We start from the raw sequence: 7,500 nt of genomic DNA, 5'->3' as shown, positions 1-7,500 counted from the left end.
GACACTGTCACGGGTTGACATGCGCAGCAGCATTCACTCTCTCGGAGACTTGTCACGCTCGACCGCCATTATGGAAATATCGAAAAGTTGAAGAATTCTGTATATATTTTGCATTAAATCAAGTTTATCGCAAGCAAATGCTATCGTTATCTAAAGCAAATTCCCCTCTGTCTTCGACCTTTCGTTTCCGCCCTGAGTTGATGCGTTTATCGCCATGTCCGGATCCTCCGCTAGACGCCATTTTGAATTTGTCAGCTACACGAACATGCGCAGACCGTGACCGAGTCCCTTTAAGTGCTCCTATGACCAAAACTTTTTTTCCCCTTTGGATTTCAAAACTGTGTTAACTAAACAGTAAGCGACCCACGTTGTAAGCCTTGATTTAAAAAAGGCACCTGTTTATTTTAACTGGAATTTTCCGATTTTAAGGTCCGCCATTACAAACTTTGAAATCTTGAGAACGCTGGATCGTGGAGAAAATGACGTCAGACTCAATAGTTTAAAATGCAATGGTGTGTACGCGTCGGAATTAATATGCAGCACGGGAGTTTCGGGCTTTCAGATTTTTAGGCCCCTTCCGCAAGTATCCGGATAATTTTGAATCCGCAACTTTGTCTTTCCAGATTCAAAAATATTCCCATCCACGTGTAGCGTATTAAAATCGAATTTGCTTGTCCACACTTATCCGACACGTACCCGGATTCACTCTAGTACTCAGGACTTCTCAAGGAAACAGAGGCCACAGAGCGAAAAACCTTAAATAACAAGTGATCACAACCAGATTTTCTGAGCCCGCGAGACTGAGCACCCCCAGCAATCCATAGACCTTATTCATAAATGGCGGTCAATTTATAATTCTTTTGTCGAAGTGCAAATTAGCCTACCAAGCCTCCATAACATACAGTGAATTGAAAACAATTCTTGCTTTAAAATGAGGCTTGGTAGGCTAATTTGCACGTGGACAAAAGAATTATAAATGTGACCGCCATTTATGAATAAGGTCTATTGTTTTAACGAAAACGCTGGTCAGCAACCTGGTTCTGGTCATTGCTGTCTAAGATCTTCCAACAGAGCACGCGCCATAAAGAAATAATACTGCCCTCGGCAGCCATCTTGAGAATTGGTTTCACCGTGAGCTAAGGAACGAGGCCTTAAACTCGGGTTTTGCATTTACAGGGGAATTAACCCCGTTAACACGGTCACTGAATGGGCCAGAACAAAACTGTAAAAGACAAGTTGCAACTTTCTGATCCACAAATTTAGTCGGAGTTCGGAAAGACATGGCTGTCGCACATGGCTGGAACTCTTCGTTTATGACCGTTCACGTGGAGTTCTTGGCGCGAGAAATTTGAAGTTTCCCTAGCCTGCGTAGCAGGCGGTTTGGTAAATTTGAGAAGCTTCTTTCCACCGGGTTTGACTTTCGAGTGATCGTTTGAATGTAAATGGCCATGCGAAAAGAAACCGAAGGGCGAGGGGGCGAGGAGAACGAGTGAGGAAACCGCCTGCAATCAACCCCACAACATTTTCGAAACCTCTCATTTCCAATCATGTGCGACGAGCAAGGGTTTCATGTCAACTCCCAACCAATCATAGCGCGCCCTTGTGTAAACATGGCGGCAATATCAATTAATTCAATTTTTGCAAGATCGAACTGAGATTTCAACTTACCATAGTTAATGAATGGAGATGGTTATGAAACTCCGCAAGTCCTTTTGTTTCATGTTTTGTCTATATTTTTGGCTTGACCGTGCACAAAACACACCCATTTTCGAGAAGATAACCAATCAAATATTTCGATTAAATTATTATGATGATTATGTGCGAGTAATTTGCGACCCGTGCGAAGCGAAAACAAAAGATTGTGCAATGTCACGGTCAATTCAACATCGATTGCGACAACATTGTTCTCCGGCTTTTGACGGTTTTTTAAGGTTTCATAACCAGTCCCTCGATTAACTATGAACTTACCTTTAACGTTTCCCTGTCCATGTTTGTACTGTGTGCGATTAGCCGACAATGATATTTATATAGCCGACATTTTTTTGTGGAAGTAAAGAGAATGTCATTTCAGCACGTTGAGAAATGCCTTGTCGATGCAGCACATTTTCTGCCGATTCGAACCTAGCTGGAGCTTCCCAATGGATACATGTGGCAGCCGCCAACGAGTGGTTGCCGTGAGCCCTCATCCTTCAGCTTCTTTAATTTAATCTGCTTACCGATGATACTTCTCAAATTAAGGTGTGATTACTAATGCAGAACACTTTTTGCCGGTGAGAAAAAGCTGAAATATGAACCTTTTGCCAAATCCCTTGGGAAGGACCGCCAAAATATCACATCCATTCAGTTGCGGTTTTACGTCTTTGTGCTCTTATTTAAGAACACCAGAAAATCCCAGGCTACCGCATGGTAGTTTCCATTTGTTTTGAAACCATATTGTCGCCTCTTCCCTTTGTTTTGCTTTTTGCACTTTTATGAAAGGGAGCAATAAATTTTGACTGACATGCAGGTGGACACTTTTGCAGCCAATCAGGAACGATATTTTCTCTGTCCGTGGGCGAACGGAGGTTTAAAAAAATGTTGAGGGGTTCATTGCAGGCGATTTCTCACTCCTTCCTATCGCCCCTCTCCCCTCCCTAGCGTTCTCCTTTGAATTCGATCCAGGTTTTCCCACGGCCATATTCAAAATGATCACTCGAAAGTCAACCCCGGTGGAAAGAAGAAGCGTCTAAAATTCGCCAAATTTTCCCGCCAAACAAAAGTTTTCCACGGATGATTGAAAACTTTTTGATTGGTCAACTCAAAACTTACTGTTATTCAAATTTTGAGGGTGTGTTGGGGAGTCGGAAGAGTTGAATAATAGACTGCCAACAGGCGGTTATTTTCCTCTTCCCCTCGTCTCGCGCCTCGCGCTCCGCTAAATAAGCGCCTGTCATGCAGGCTACTTACACATTGCTTTCATATTTTCATTTCTAGAGATCTTCATAGCAATAGAATCATTCAACTCCCAGAAAACATGTTCTCAGGGCTCACAAGTCTACGATGGCTGTAAGTTTATTGATCTATATAAACTGTTAGCAGCTTATGTAAATATGCCACAGTTGGTCATTGTATGAGTTAGTTAATAAGTGAATCAGCTGTTTAAATTAAATCTAAACAGCAACTGATAACCCTTTCAAGTCTACAATTAAATTGTACATTTTAAGCCGATTTTCACGGCAGCTATTTCAACATGACGCGCTGACAAGACGGCGAACTAACAAAAGCCCTATGAATGAAAACATGAGCCTCTTCGGGAGGATAAAAGGAGCCTCTTTTAAGGATGATTGAGACCCTTTGTAGGATAATTAAACCTGTTCACGGGATCAACGAAATTGAACGGGAAAAAACATGGAAAGCGCTTTGAGTTCTCGTGCTTGTGTCGCAAACGTAAAGCTCTTTTGTGGACGGGTATTCTGCAATCGCTCCAGGAGGAACAGAGAACCGTCGAGAATCTGTGTAGTTAAAATTACGCAAGCAATGAAAAGAAAAGTGATAAATAAGTACAGCGTAATTTTTGAAAACTCGACTCCTGCAAGTGGCGTGGTATGCTAGAATCTAGCCCTACTGTATCCTTTAAGTTATATGAGTTTGTGACAGTTCAGTTTGTAAGCTGTTAAATATCAACTGTGTTCGCCGGAAAGGATGTTTTTTTTTTTCAGCGAACATTTTAGACGTTACATTACGCTTAATGTATGAAACAGTTACTTTTGTTTTCCCGAGAGTTATGATGTTTCCCCGAGACGAAGTCGAAGACTCGAGGGAAAAGAAAACTAACTAGTTTCCCGAGCCAGACAAAATGCTTTGTTATATATTTAGACTTTTCCTTTAGCAATCGCAGCATAACATCCGGGAGCGGGCAACAACTGCGGAATTGTATCCCGGTCGGGATACATTTGAATTTGATCGGGGCCACGTGACCATAGAACCAACCAATCACAGTGCTCGTTTTGTTGAGCGAAAAGTCTAGGTATATAACAATATATATTTCAACATAAAAACATGAACAGTATCGTGTATCTTTTAGAAAACTCTTGATTCTGGGGATAGTGAACTAAATCTAGGCCCTGTGGAAAAAACAAACAGTCAATGTACTGCCAAAAAAAGAACTTATTACATTATGTTATTAGAAAGCAGATTGAATAGACAAGGATTGAGGATTGAGATCACTCGACGTGGTGATTGTTTTTTTTTCGATCCGTTTCTCATCAGCTGTATGGTGATCCAACATTTCACTTGGATATTAGAGCCTCTGGGGGTCAATATATGACAGAACATCCTGAACGATTCATAGAAACCAATATCAGTAATTCCTGGGCAGAATATCTAATGAATATGTCAAGACAAGGAACATGGTGTGTGACGCCCTAATTAGCAGTTGCAGACACATTTAATTTGAGAAGGACATATTACAGAATCAGACCCACATTTAGCAGAGTTCAATAATTATTGAAGCATGTCACATGTCTGCATTTTATCCAACCTAGAAACTATTCATATTGGTCACATAGGTGAACTACATTATGTTTCAGTTGTGCCATTTGTGTTCACTTCAAGTACAAATCAAAACAATACTATTCAGTAATACTGAGAACACTTTTACGTTATCTAAAGGTGCAAGTTCAAAGTGAAAACGCAATGAATATATGTCTTTTCGCCTGGGATAGGCAGGAATTTCGGCTTTCGACAAAATGGATTGGTTTCTTTGGAAATGGATTAGGAACGCCTGTGGATCGGTCAATTAAGTTCGACGTCGGAATCAACAGGCATACTTTGGTGTGTGGTATCGCTGAGTATTTTTACGAGTTGTGCTGTATTTTCAAGTGACGAGCCCGTTAGGGCGGTCAAAATGCAAACAACGAGTAGAAATACTCAGCGATACTACACACCAAAATATTTAATAAGCTATTTATTATCCGAATTTCTTTTTGCACTAAAGTTTTAGCAAATCAATTGTAAACGACCGAGAACGTGTGACAGATTTGTACATGCTGGGCAACGTTAGCAACTAAACTAGCCAAGCCGGTTCTCACCAGACACTTAATTGGTACGTAATGCGTGCATGTGGCTAGTGAGGACCTATTAGGGGTTATCGGGATACGGGATACTTTGGTAAAAGATTTATTAGTTATTGTACAAAAAGCGCACGAAATGAGTACAAATATTCCACGATATTGCACAGTAGAGAACAGTCACAAACAGAACAGAACAAAAATTTGGTTTTATCAACGGAGTTGATAATATAAATTGGCCACCGTACAGAGATTCCAAAAGCTGACGTTTCGAGCGTTAGCCCTTCGTCAGAGCGAATCGAGGAATTACGGGTTACGTGTAGTTTTTATAGTAGAGTAGGAGCTACGCTATTGGTGGTAACATGGCACCGTGAAAAATAGAAATATATTAGTTCAATGAAAAGCGTTCGTTAATACCGTGAGGATTAAGGGTGCCGATTTGGAAGATGAATTTTTGTTCTAGATTCTTGCGGCTTTCCGTCGTACCTAGATGTAGGGAAAGGCCGCAGATAGCCATGTGTTTTTTGGAGTGGTTAGGGAGATTAAAATGACGAGCGACTGGCTTAGATGCATCTTTGTCATTCTTCTCAACATCGCGAAGGTGTTCGCGGAATCGGTCACCTAGTCGTCTACCTGTCTCGCCAATGTATAATTTATTGCATAACGTACAGGTTATGCAATAAATGACATTTGCGGAGGTACATGTGAAACGATCCGTGATCTTAACAGTGTTAACAATGAAAAGACAAGTTTTGCATCGTGAGCGCGCGCATTTGAAAGTGCCGGGTTGCTCGTTAGTTTTGAGCGCGCTTCTAACTAAAAAGTTGCCTACGTTTTTGTCGCGTTTGAATGAAATAAGTGGAGGTTGCGAAAAGATTCTACCAGTCTCGGGATCATTTTGGAGTAATTTAAAATTATTAAGAATGATACTTTTGACTGCGTGATTATGAGGATGGAAAGTGAGGGTGAATGGAATTCTGTCATTCTTATCTTTTTGTGACCATGATCACTGTCGATCAAATTGTTGGGCGCGATGATGGCCCGCTTTGACCACAGAGACAGGATAGCCACGTTTTTCGAAGAACTGGCACATCTCCTCTGATTTGCTGGAAAAATCGGAGTCATCACTACATAGACGTCGAAGTCTAAGAAATTGAGAATAAGGAATGGAGTTCTTGACATGTGATGGATGTGATGATGAATACAACAAATAACTGTGAGAATCTGTAGGTTTGTAGTGCACACTGGTACATAGCACGTTGCCACTAATAGAAACTTTGATATCTAGGAAAGCCAATGAAGTTTCCAAAATTTCCCAGGTATATTTAAGAGCCGGATGAAAAGAATTGACGGAGGTTATAAAATGATCGAGTTCTTCTCTGCTAGATGAAATAGCGCCGATACAATCGTCGATGTAGCGGCCGTAGAGTTCAGGTTTGGGGCCGTTGTACTGATTAAAAAATTGGTGTTCAACATATCCTACAAAAAGATTGGCATAGCTAGGTCCCATTCTTGTGCCCATCGCTACACCATTAATTTGTTTGTAATAGTTGCCGGCGAATGAAAAACAATTAAGCGTTAAAACTAGTTCGGCAAGGCGGAGGAGCGTTTCCGAGCTTGGTTCTTTGACAGCGCGTTGATCGAAAAAGTGTTTAAGTGCTATTGGGAATGACTGTTTACAGAGAGGTAATGTCCATGGTAAAAATAAGTTTGTCTTGGCCGGAGAAATTGAAATCGCGGAAAATTTTTAGTGCGTGTGTACTGTCTTTAATGTATGATGGCAAAGATTTGACGATAGGCGTCATAATCCTGTCTAAGTAGCTAGAAATGAGTTCGGTAGGGCAACTACAGGCAGAAACGATAGGGCGACCTGGGTTGTTAGGTTTGTGAATTTTAGGCAAGAATTAAATGCACGAAGTTCTAGGGGTGTTGATGATGAGATTAGTGGCAGTGTCCGGTAATTCTTGATTAACTATGAGATTCTGAATGGTGTCTTTAACAAGTTTTTGATTTTGGGAAGTGAGATCTTTCTGGATTTTGACATAAAACAAGGTATCCGAAAGTTGCCGCAAAGCTTCTTTTTGGTAGAGGTCGGACCGCCAAACAACTACCGCGCCGCCTTTGTCGGCCGATTTGACAACTATGTCATTGCGTTTACTAAGATTTTTAAGCGCCGCCCACTCTTCCGAGGAAAGGTTGGAAAATTTAGTGTTACGATTGAATTTAAGTTTGTGAATGTCGTGACGGCATTTTTTGGTGAAAAAATCTAAAGAGGCAAATTGTCCCTCTGGGGGAGTCCATTTAGATTTGCGAACTTGAAGTGTTTCAAAAATATCTTTTTTAGAAGTTGCTGCTAAATGTGGGAAAAGGAAAAACAACACTAGCAAGATATCGGGACCTAAGCGATCTGTTAAGATCACGGATCGTTTCACATGTACCTCCGCAAATGTCA

The sequence above is a fragment of the Montipora capricornis genome, chromosome 7 (assembly GCF_036669925.1).
Source record: "Montipora capricornis isolate CH-2021 chromosome 7, ASM3666992v2, whole genome shotgun sequence".
In the NCBI taxonomy this organism is placed as follows: Eukaryota; Metazoa; Cnidaria; class Anthozoa; order Scleractinia; family Acroporidae; genus Montipora; species Montipora capricornis.
The sequence above is the reverse complement of the archived record's forward strand: the minus strand, read 5'-3'. Positions refer to the sequence as shown.